This window comes from Heliangelus exortis, unplaced genomic scaffold (genome assembly GCF_036169615.1).
Source record: "Heliangelus exortis unplaced genomic scaffold, bHelExo1.hap1 Scaffold_113, whole genome shotgun sequence".
In the NCBI taxonomy this organism is placed as follows: domain Eukaryota; kingdom Metazoa; phylum Chordata; class Aves; order Apodiformes; family Trochilidae; genus Heliangelus; species Heliangelus exortis.
The window spans coordinates 20676-32803 of NW_027285933.1; the positions used below are offsets into that span (position 1 = coordinate 20676).

Genomic DNA, 12128 nt, shown 5'->3' on the forward strand with positions numbered 1-12128 from the left:
AAAAATATAAATAGAAAAATATATAAAATCTAAATTTTACATATATTCTAAAAATAACAAAAATAAGAAAAATTAAAATAATTATATTTATATAAAAATATAAATACTAAACAGCGTCCACTAAATAATAAATATTCAATATGAGATAATAAATAAATAATTTTTCGAAATTGCATCGAAATCCTCCCTGGCTCGCGGAACAACGCGGCCGCGGAATTGGGGAGGAAAAAAAAAAAAAAAAAATAAAATTTTCCCTGACCGGGAATCGAACCCGGGCCGCGGCGGTGAGAGCGCCGAATCCTGACCACTAGACCACCAGGGACCCCCCAAGCCTTTGGCAGCCCCGGATATATCCCAGAATTCCATGGGGCACAAAAATTTGGTGTTTTGTGTTGGGCCTCGACATTTTCTCTTCCTTCCTTCGGCAGCAAAATGGCCGAAACCTCCCAACACAACCCAAGGAACACAACCCCAACCAACCCCACCCAACCCCACCCAACCCAACCCCACCCAACCCAACCCAACCCAACCCAACCCTCCCAACCCAACCCAACCCCACCCAACCCAACCCAACCCAACCAACCCAACCCAACCCAACCCCACCCAACCAACCCAACCCAACCCCACCCAACCCAACCAACCCAACCCAACCCTCCCAACCCAACCCAACCCCACCCAACCCAACCCAACCCAACCAACCCAACCCAACCCAACCCCACCCAACCAACCCAACCCAACCCAACCCCACCCCACCCAACCAACCCAACCCAACCAACCCAACCCAACCCCACCCAACCCAACCCAACCCAACCCACCCAACCCAACCCCACCCAACCCAACCCAACCCAACCCCACCCAACCCAACCCAACCCAACCAACCCAACCCAAACCCACCCAACCCAACCCCACCCAACCCAACCCAACCCAACCCCACCCAACCCAACCCAACCCAACCAACCCAACCCAAACCCACCCAACCCAACCCCACCCAACCCAACCCAACCCAACCCAACCCCACCCAACTCTTCCAACCAACCCAATCCCACCCAACCCCACCCAATTCCTCCCAACTCTCCCAACCCTCCCATCCCACCCAACCAACCCCACCCAACCCCACCCAACGCACCCAACCCAACCAACCCAACCCTACCCAACTCTCCCACCCAACCCAACCCTCCCACTGCCCCCAACCCCACCCAACTCTCCCAACCCAACCAACCCAACCCCACCCCACCCAACCCCAACCAACCCAACCAACCCAACCCCCTCACCACCCCCAACCCCACCCAGCTCTCCCAACCCAACCCCACCCAATTCTCCCAACCAACCCAACCCAACCCCACCCAACGCACCCAACCCAATCCTCCCAACCCAACCCAACTCTCCCACCCAACCCAACCCAATCCCACCCATCTCTCCCACCCAACCCAACCCCACCCAACCCCACCCAACCCTCCCAACCCAACCCAACCCTCCCACCCAACCAACCCAACCCCACCCAACCCCACCCAACTCTCCCACCGAACCCAACCCTCCCACTGCCCCCAACCCCACCCAACTCTCCCAACCCAACCAACCAACCAACCCAACCCCACCCAAAACTCCCAACCCAATCAACCCAATCCCACCCAACTCTCCCAACCCAACCCCACCAACCCAACCCTCCCAACCAATCCCACCCAGCCCCACCCAACCCAACCCAACCCCACCCAAAACTCCCAACCAACTCAACCCCACCCAACCCCACCCAATGCAACCAACCCACCCCCTCCCAACTCTCCCAACCCTCCCATCCCACCCAACCCAACCCCACCCAACCCTCCCAACCCCACCCAACTCTCCCACCCAACCCTCCCAACCCCACCCAATTCCACCCAACCCAACCAACCCAACCCTCCCACCGCCCCCAACCACACCCAACTCTCCCAACCCAACCAACCAATCCAACCCCACCCAACCCAACCCCACCCAATCCCACCCAACCCAACCCTCCCAACCAACCCCACCCCACCCAACTCTTCCAACCCAACCCAACCCCACCCAACCCCACCCAACCCTCCCAACCCAACCCAACCCTCCCAACCCAACCAACCCAACCCCACCCCACCCAACTCCACCCAACCCAACCAACCCCCCCCAACTCTCCCAACCAACCCAACCCTCCCACCGCCCCCAACCCCACCCAACTCACCCAACCCAACCCCACCCAACCCCTCCCAATCCCACCCCACCCAACCCAACCCCTCCCAACTCTCCCAACCAACCCAACCCCACCCCACCCAACCTACTTTTGGGTTCCTCTCCTCCTGCATCCCCTGGTGGAGCCTCCTTGGTGGCTTCTCCAACACCTGGGAGGGTCCAGAAGTCACCCCAGAAAGGTCTTGAAGCCACCACTGCCCCCCCCTCCCCTCCTGGCGCCATCTTGTCCCCCAAACACGAGGTTCCCACTTGCCCCCCATCAGAACTGGGAACTCTCCCCAACTTTCCAGCTCCAGGATTGGTCTCAGGGTGGGAAAAAAAAAAAAAATAAAAAAACCCAACACGCCAGAAACCACAAGTTCTGCCATATTATTTTTTTTTTTTTTTTTTTTTTAGGGGTGGTGATAAAAACGAAAAAAAAAAAAAAAAAAAGTCCCCAGGTGTCTCAGGAGCTTCATAAAAAAAATCTTCAGGGTCGTTGGGTGATGATGTTGCTCTTAGAACGAGGATTTGGGGTAAATTTACTGATTTTTAGGGTAAAAACCCACATTTAAGGGGAAGAGTTGATCCTCCAAGGAGTTAAATGAACGCCCAACCCCAAATTTTTTGGCTCCTGCTCCAGGTCACGTCCCAAGAACAAAAAATTCCTCCCAGGAGCAGGAATGTGGGGCTGAAAAGTCTCTGCCCCTCCCCCCACCCCCAAGTTTTTTGTTTTTTGTTTTTTTCAGCTCAGGCGTGGGCTGAATAAATGAAAAATATGTCAGGGAGTGGGGGAGGGAAGGAAGTTGTTTGGGTTTGGGGCGTGGAAGGAATATTTTGGGGCCAAAAGTGGAGTTGAGCCAATGGGGGAACTCGGCACCAGGAGATGGGAGAGGAAAGAAGGGAGAGAAAGGGAGGAGAAATATTTCATATTTAATATTAAAAATTTAATGCTGAATATTGAATATTAAATATTAACTAAATATCAATTAAAAATTAAAAGTCGAAAATTAAAAGTTAAAAATCGAAAATTAAAAATTAAAACGGAAAAAAATATTAAAAATTAAAAATTAAATATTGAATATTAAATATTAGTTAAATATTAAATATTAAATGTTGAATGCTAGAAAACTTTTTTTATTTTAAAACTAAACTTTTTTTAGTTTTAATTTTTAATTCTTAATTTTTAATTTTTACCTTTTCAATTTTTAATTTTTAACTTTTCAATTTTTAATTTTTACCTTTTTAATTTTTAACTTTTCAATTTTTAATTTTTAACTTTTCAATTTTTAATTTTTACCTTTTTAATTTTTAACTTTTCAATTTTTAATTTTTTTCAATTTTTAATTTTTAACTTTTCAATTTTTAATTTTTACCTTTTTAATTTTTAACTTTTCAATTTTTAATTTTTTTCAATTTTTAATTTTTAACTTTTCAATTTTTAATTTTTACCTTTTTAATTTTTAACTTTTCAATTTTTAATTTTTACCTTTTCAATTTTTAATTTTTTACTTTCCAATTTTTAATTTTAAATTACAGTATATTGAGTATACGATAAAAAAATTATAATTTATCTAAATTCTATCAACTATAAATGATAAAATTGGTAAAATTTCACCAAAAAACAAGTCCCTGGTGGTCTAGTGGTCAGGATTCGGCGCTTTCACCGCCGCGGCCCGGGTTCGATTCCCGGTCAGGGAAAGAAAAGGTGAATTTTTAATTAAAAAAAACCTTAAAAATTCTTCTCCAACCCCCCCAAGGCTTGAATTTCTGTTTATTGATTCCTTTCTCCCTCGCGGTTTTGGAGGGGTGGAGATTTTAAGGATTTCTGCACATTCCTAACGCAAAAAAATAAAAATGAAAATGAAAATGTCAATTAAAAACTCACATGAAATAAAATAAAATAATTAAAAGAAAAGGAAGTAAAATAAAATGAAATAAACCAAACCAAAATAAAATAAAATAATTAAAAGAAAAGGAAGTAAAATAAAATAATATAAAATAATTAAAATAAAATAAAGTAAAATAAAATAATTAAAATAAAAGAAAATAAAACAAAATGAAATAAAATAATTAAAGTAAAATAAAATAAAATAAAATAAAATAAAATAAAATAATTAAAATAAAATAAAATAAAATAAAATAAAAGTAAAATAAAATAAAATAAAATAAAATAATTAAAATAAAATAATTAAAATTAAAAAAATAAATTAAAATAAAATAAAACCTTAATAAATCTTGAACATATTTATTTTAAACCTTTATCACATATTTTAATTTCCTATTTTAATTATGTATTTTTATTTAGGTTTTTTTTCGGGTTTTATTTCCTATTTTATATTTTTTTAATTTATATTTTTAAAATATTTTTTTATTTATATTTTTTAAAATTATTATTTATTTATTATTTTTTTTAAATTATTTTATTCTTTTTACTATTTTTTTTTCTACTTCTTTCATTTTTACCGGGTGGGGATTTAACACATCGGACACGCGGGAATTTTACAAAGCCGCAAAAAAAAAAAAAAAAAAAAAAAAATTAAAAAAAAAAAGAGTTTAAAAAGGCACAAAAAAAAAAATTCAAGAAAACCTGAAAACAGCCAAAAAGAAAAAAAAAAAATCGAGCTGTTTCTGCCCGGTTTCGAACCGGGGACCTTTCGCGTGTGAGGCGAACGTGATAACCACTACACTACAGAAACGCGCCACGCACGGCATTTTGGGAGTTTCAGCTTTATCCCAATCCTCACCCCACTTCCGGTAGGGCAAAAATGGCGAAAACCCCATTTTCCCCCCCAAACCCTCCATTTTCCCGCTGCCGTCGGTGTCATTTTAACCCCTCAGGAAAGTTTTGATCCCCCTTTTTTTTTTTTTTGAACGGAAATGGTGAAATCGGAAGAATCCGCGGTTGGAAGAGCGCGGATTTTTCAGCTTTTTCTGGGAATTTCTTCCCTGAAGGGCGGAAGAGGAAAAAAAAAGGCGAAATCAGCGGAATTGCAGCTAAAATTAAGCGGTTTTTGGGTTTTTTTGGAGAGCCCGGCTAGCTCAGTCGGTAGAGCATGAGACTCTTAATCTCAGGGTCGTGGGTTCGAGCCCCACGTCGGGCGCCAGTTAATTTTTTTTTTTTTTTCTTCCTCTCAAAAAAAAAAAAAAAAAAATTTCCCCATTTTTAACCCTTCCCACACCGAAGCGCAACGCAACGTGGAAAGAAAAACCTAAAAAAAAAAAAAAAAAAAAAAATTCCCTATTTTTAACCCTTCCCGCACCGAAACGCGACGCAACGTGGAAAGAAAAACCTAAAAAAAAAAAAAAAATTAGACACGCGAAAAATTTAAATTTTTTAGGATCGCTGGATTTGGGGTTTTTTCACCCAAAAAAAAAGCAGCGTCAGGATGGCCGAGTGGTCTAAGGCGCCAGACTCAAGGATTTGCCCTTCCCCCATCTTGGGATTTCTGGTCTCCGAATGGAGGCGTGGGTTCAAATCCCACTCCTGACACAAATTTTGAGGGTTTTTGGGGCTCGTTTCCCACTTCCTGCCCTCAAAACCACCCCGGAGCTTTCGGGATCGGAGGCCAAAAAATTGGGTAAATTGGGATTTTTCAGATTTTTTTTTTTTCGGTTTTTATTTCCAATTTTATATTTTTTTTATTGATTTTTTAAAATTTTTTTAATTTTTTTTAAATTTATATTCTAAAAAATAGATTTATTTTTTATAATTTTTTAAAAGCTACATTTTAAATTTTTTTTTAATTTATATTTTTTTTTGAATGGAATGAAAACATTCCAGTTTTTTTTTACCGAATTCGATGGTTTTTTAACCAATTTAATCGTTTTTTGTTTTTTTTTTTTTTTTTTGGTTTGTTTTCTTTTTTTAACAGAACTCCGAATTATTTTTTTCCAAATTTTTTTTTTTTTTAAGGAATTCAGGGCATTATTTCAACCAAATTCAACTTTTTTTCTTTTTTTTAACCAAATTCTTGGATTTTTTTGACCGAATTCTGGGCTCTGTGACCGAATTTTTTGTCCCCCCAAAAATTCTTAATTTTCAATAAATTCCTCTCTTTTTTTTTTTTTTTGTTTTTTGACCGTTTTTTGACGTTTTTTGCAGGAAATCGGGTGAGTTTTGGAGGCAGCCCCACGGGGGACGGGGATGGAGCCGAGGAGGGGAGGAGCGGGGAGCGCAGGTACCGCGCAGGCGGCGCGGAAGAACCGCACAGGAAGCGTTTCTGTAGTGTAGTGGTTATCACGTTCGCCTCACACGCGAAAGGTCCCCGGTTCGAAACCGGGCAGAAACACCTCGATTTTTTTTTTTTTTTTGGTTATTTTCAGGCTTTCTGATTTTTTTTTTTTTTTTGGTCCCTTTTTAAACTTTTTTTTTTTTTAATTTTTAATTTTTTTTTTCCATTTAGACAATATTAAAATATTAAGTAATAAAAACAAAGATTTGATAAGGGAAAATAGCGATTAAAACCCACTAAATTAAATAAAATTAATAATATTTAATATATATTATAATTTAATATATATTATAATTTAATATATATTATATATATAAGATAATATAAATAATATAAAAATACAAATAATATTAAAATATAAATAATATAAAAATATAAATAATATGAAAATATAAATTTTATATATAAATATAAAAATATAAATATAAAAATATATATAAATATAAAAATATATAAAAATATATAGAAATATATATAAATATAAAATATAAATATAAATATATAAAAATATATAATTATAAATTATATATAAATATAAATATAAATACATATAAATATAAAAATATAAATATAAAAATATATAATTATAAAATATATAAATATATATAAATATAAAATATAAATATAAATATTAATATAAATATAAAATATAAATAAAATATATATAAATATAAAATATATATAAATACATATAAATATAAAAATATAAATATATATAAATGTAAAAATATAAATATAAAAATATATAAATATAAAATATAAAAAATTATATATAAATATAAAAATATAAATATAAAAAATATATATAAATATAAAAATATAAATACAAAAATATATATAAAGATAAAAAATATATATAAATATATACATAGAAAAATATAAATAGAAAAATATATAAAATCTAAATTTTACATATATTCTAAAAATAACAAAAATAAGAAAAATAAAAATAATTGTATTTATATAAAAATATAAATACTAAACGGCGTCCACTAAATAATAAATATTCAATACGAGATAATAAATAAATAATTTTTCGAAATTGAACCGAAATCCTCCCCGGCTCTCGGAACAACGCGGCCGCGGAATTGGGGAGGAAAAAAAAAAAAAAAAAAAATAAAATTTTCCCTGACCGGGAATCGAACCCGGGCCGCGGCGGTGAGAGCGCCGAATCCTGACCACTAGACCACCAGGGAACCCGCGGAACTTAAGTTACGCGGGTGCTGAGACTCCCAGGGAATTTTTTTTTTTTTTTTAATTAGTTTTTTGTTATTTTGGGGTTTTTTTTTATTCTTCTTAAAAATAGCCCCAAAGAATCGATTTTTTTTTTTTTTTAAGGGCCTCCAAATGGAATAAATTTGAGAACCCAAATAAATGTTTCAAGTGCTGAAAAATGAGTAAGAAGAAATAATAAAGCTAGGAAAAAATACAAATAAATCATAATTAATAAATAAGAAATGTTAATAAATAAAAGTTAATAAATAATAAAAATAAATAATAATGAATAATAATAATATATTAGAAAATAAATTTTAAAATAAATAAATAAATGATATATAAATAATAAATAATAAATATTATAAATATTTATTTATATTTATATTATTATTTATATTATTTATATTATAATAATTATAATTATTTATATTATTTATATTTATATTATTTATATTTATTAGTATTTATTTATTTATTAATAATTATTATATAAATATAATAAATAATAAATATAAATAATAAATAAAAAAATAAATAATAAATATAAATACTAAATAATAATAAATAAATAATAGAATAAATATTAAATAGTAAATAAATAATAAAATAAATAATATAAAAATAAATAAAAAATTAAAAAGAAAAATAATAAATAATAAAATAAGTAATGAAAAATAAATAATAAATAACAAATAACTAATAATAAATAACAAATAACAAATAATAAATAAATAATAAATAATAATAAATGATAAATGATAATAAATAATAATATAAAATAAATAAAAAATAATAGAATAAATACTAAATAATAATAAATTAATAAATAAGTAGAAAATAGAATAAATTTTAAGTAATGATCATAAATAAATAAATAATAGAATACATCTTAAATAGTAAATAATAAATAAATAAATAAATAAATAATATATTAAAAAATAATAAATAATAATAAATAATAAATAATAATAAATAAAAAAAACCCAAAATAATTTTAAAAAATCTCCCAAAATAATAAATTTAACCCAAAATAATAACTTAGAGTGTCACCCAGCACCACCCCAAATTTTATTGGAATTCAGTGTTAAAATAATAACCAAAAATAACGACTCTAGGAACACAAAATAAACCCAATAATGACCGAAAATAAGAAATTTAATAACCCAGAATAATATAACCAATCACATCTCTTCCAGAATCACCCGAAATTCCAACCTCTCCCCAGAAATAATCATTTGGGTTTTGGTTTTTTTTTAACAACCCAAAGAAACCAAATAACCAACCCCCCCCCTAAAACCAAAAAACCCAAACCAGGAACAACCAAACTCAAATATTTTTGAATAAGCCCCAAATTTGCCCTTTTGCTCCTCAAAGCCACCGGGGGGGGGAAGTTGTTCCCTGGTTGGGTGGGGCCAAGGGTGGGGCCTTAGGGTGGGGTCAAGGGTGGGGTCAAGGTTGGGGTAAGGGTGGGGTAAGGGTGGGGTCAAGGGTGGTCCCAAGGGTGGGGTCAAGGTTGGGGTAAGGGTGGGGGTCAAGGATGGGGTCAAGGTGGGGCTAAGGGTGGGGTCAAGGGTGGGGCTAAGGGTGGAGTCAACGTTGGGGTCAAGGGTGAGGCCAAGGGTGGGGCTTAGGGTGGGCCCAAGGTTGGGGTAAGGTTGGGCCCCAAGGGTGGGCCCAAGGGTGGGGTCAAGGGTGGGCCCAAGGTTGGGGCTAAGGGTGGGGTCAACATTGGGGTCAAGGGTGGGGCCAAGGGTGGGGTAAGGGTGGGGTCAAGGGTGGGGTCAAGGGTGGGGCCCAATGTTGGGGTCAAGGGTGGTCCCAAGGTTGGGGTCAAGAGTGGGGTCAAGGGTGAGGTCAAAGGTGGCCCCAAGGTTGGGGTAAGGTGTGGTCAAGGTTGGGGCTAAGGGTGGGGTCAAGGGTGGGCCCAAGGGTGGGGCCAAGGGTGGGGTCAAGGGTGGGGCCAAGGGTGGGGTCAAGGGTGGGGTCAATGGGAGAGGGTGAGCTGGCAGCCCCTCCCCAGGCAGAGCAGGGGGAGGATTTTCTCCCCCCCAAAGGAGGTTGGCGGGAACGTGAAGATGGGCTCCGGGTTCCCGGCGTCGAAGAAGGCCACGAGCCCCGCCTCGTAGTCCAAGTAAACCCCCACCACTTTGGGGTCAGAAGTGAAGGAAACGGGGACGGTGGGAGAGGTCAGGGCGTGGTACTGATCCCCACACTGCCCCACGGCCCAGATCCCCGCCGCGGGGTTGACGCGGAGCCGCCCTTTCCTCTCACCGACTCCTTGGCCACCCCCACGGCCCAGGCCTCCCCGTTGGCCACCTCCACCTCCCAGTAGTGTCTCCCTCCCAGGAAGCCCTGGAGGCCCAAGATGCAACGGGAGGAGTCGAAACGTTTGGGGCTGGGCGCGAGGTGTTGGTGGAGCACTCTTCCCACCTCACCCGTTTCCCGTCTTCTGAGAGGCCCAGCCTGGGGTGAGCTGTCTCTGGATCCAGGGTCAAACTCACTGGGGGCAGAGAGAAGATGAGGGTCACAGGTCCAGTGAGGTCATGGAGGACGTTGGGGTCGTGGTTCCCCACCTACCCACCCACCCCCAGCTTGAGGTGTTGCACCCAGGGCCTGGTTTGGGGCCTACGAGCAAGAGGAGAAAATGGCGGAGACCTCCTGAGTAGGCCAAGGGCAACCACAAAGAGAGAAGGGATGGAGGACAAATGCCTGGGGGGGTGGGGTGGTTGAGGAGGTGGAAGGAAGGGATTGGCCCCCTCTGGGGAGACCCAACTGGGACCATTTTTGGGTGCCCAGCACAAGAAGGGACCTGGAAGTGTTGGAGGCCCCAAAACCCCCACCCGCCCACCCCCAGCTTGAGGTGTTGCACCCGGGGCCTGGTTTGGGGCCTACGAGCAAGAGGAGAAAATGGCGGAGACTTCCTGAGGTTCAAGTAGGCCGCAAAGCAGAAGGGATGGAGGAAAACGCCCAGGAGAAAGGAGCTGGGGGTTGAGGAGGTGGAAGGGAAGGGATTGGCCCCCTCTGGTGGGACCCAACTGGGACCATTTTTGGGTGCCCAGCACAAGAAGGGACCCAGAGGTGTTGGAGGCCCCACAACCCCCACCCACCCACCCCCAGCTTGAGGTGTTTCACCCAGGGCCTGGTTTGGGGCCTACGAGCAAGAGGAGAAAATGGCGGAGACTTCCTGAGGTTCAAGTAGGCCGCAAAGCAGAAGGGATGGAGGAAAACGCCCAGGAGAAAGGAGCTGGGGGTTGAGAAGGTGGAAGGGAAGGGATTGGCCCCCTCTGGTGGGACCCAACTGGGACCATTTTTGGGTGCCCAGCACAAGAAGGGACCCAGAGGTGTTGGAGGCCCCAAACCCCCACCCACCCACCCCCAGCTTGAGGTGTTGCAACCCGGGGCCTGGTTTGGGGCCTACGAGCAAGAGGAGAAAATGGCGGAGACTTCCTGAGGTTCAAGTAGGCCACAAAGCAGAAGGGATAGAGGAAAATCCCCAGGAGAAAGGAGCTGGGGGGAGGAGCTGTTGAGAAGGTGGAAGGGAAGGGATTGGCACCCACTGGTGAGACCCAACTGGGACCATTTTTGGGTGCCCAGCACAAGAAGGGACCTGGAGGTGTTGGAGGCCCCAAAGCCACCCCCAACCAAACCATTTTCTCCACACCTTGAAATTTCATCAACGCCTCCTTCTGGAGGAGACCTCTGGGCTCTTCCCCCACCTCAGGCAGCACCTCTGGTGGCTTCCGGTCACCTTCCTCCTCAAGCCTGGAAAGAAAGGGAAAAACTCTTCTGCTCACCCGGAGGCCGGAAGTGGGGCTTGAGGAGAAGACCCGGGTCACCAGCACGGTGAAAGGTGCCACCAACCTGCTCAAGATGTTTCTGCTGTCCTGCAAGGGAGAGAGGAGAGGAGGAAGAGGGTGAGGACACCCGGCAGCCATTACCCACCCCCTCCCACCTCTTCCGGTCCTACCGCCGGTGACCGCCATGGCCCCAAGACCTGGGAACCAGGAGGAGGACGGAGGTGGTGACCTGAAGAAGCCAAGTTCCTTTGTCTCCTGGACTGCTGGATGCTCATGGGGTTTTTTGGGGGGTGCTGATGGTTTTTTTGGGGTGCTCATGGTTTTTTAGGGGGTGCTGATGGTTTTTTGGGGTTGCTGATGGTTTTTTTTGGGGGTGCTGATGGTTCTTTAGAGGATTGCTCGTGGTTTTTTGGGGGTGCTGATGGTTTTTTTTTGGGTGCTGATGGTTTTTGGGGGGTGCTCATGATTTTTTAGAGGATTGCTCATGGTTTTTTGGGGGGTGTTCATGTTTTTTTGGGGGGTGCTCATGGTTTTTGGGGGGTGCTGATGGTTTTTTTTGGGGTGCTCATGGTTTTTGGGGGGTGCTGATGGTTTTTTTGGGGTGCTCATGGTTTTTTCGGGGGTGCTCATGTTTTTTTAGAAGATTGCTCATGGTTTTTTGGGGGGTGCTCATGGTTTTTTGGGGTGCTGATGGTTTTTA

At 40.5% G+C, this 12128-nt stretch overlaps 7 non-coding genes across 7 annotated transcripts; 4 read left to right on the forward strand and 3 right to left on the reverse strand.

The window, feature by feature from the left end:
- Window positions 1–250: 250 nt before the first annotated feature.
- TRNAE-CUC (transfer RNA glutamic acid (anticodon CUC)) lies at window positions 251–322 on the reverse strand. Its single transcript has one exon. It is a non-coding gene; the product is annotated as a tRNA-Glu (tRNA).
- A 3485-nt stretch (window positions 323–3807) lies between these two features.
- TRNAE-UUC (transfer RNA glutamic acid (anticodon UUC)) lies at window positions 3808–3879 on the forward strand. The gene has a single exon. It is a non-coding gene; the product is annotated as a tRNA-Glu (tRNA).
- Window positions 3880–4804: 925 nt separating this feature from the next.
- On the reverse strand, window positions 4805–4877 carry TRNAV-CAC (transfer RNA valine (anticodon CAC)). The gene has a single exon. It is a non-coding gene; the product is annotated as a tRNA-Val (tRNA).
- Window positions 4878–5209: 332 nt separating this feature from the next.
- Window positions 5210–5282, forward strand: TRNAK-CUU (transfer RNA lysine (anticodon CUU)). The gene has a single exon. It is a non-coding gene; the product is annotated as a tRNA-Lys (tRNA).
- A 279-nt stretch (window positions 5283–5561) lies between these two features.
- On the forward strand, window positions 5562–5671 carry TRNAL-CAA (transfer RNA leucine (anticodon CAA)). The gene is made up of 2 exons: window positions 5562–5599; window positions 5626–5671. It is a non-coding gene; the product is annotated as a tRNA-Leu (tRNA).
- Window positions 5672–6397: 726 nt separating this feature from the next.
- TRNAV-CAC (transfer RNA valine (anticodon CAC)) lies at window positions 6398–6470 on the forward strand. Its single transcript has one exon. It is a non-coding gene; the product is annotated as a tRNA-Val (tRNA).
- A 1067-nt stretch (window positions 6471–7537) lies between these two features.
- Window positions 7538–7609, reverse strand: TRNAE-CUC (transfer RNA glutamic acid (anticodon CUC)). The gene has a single exon. It is a non-coding gene; the product is annotated as a tRNA-Glu (tRNA).
- Between the last annotated feature and the right edge of the window lie 4519 nt (window positions 7610–12128).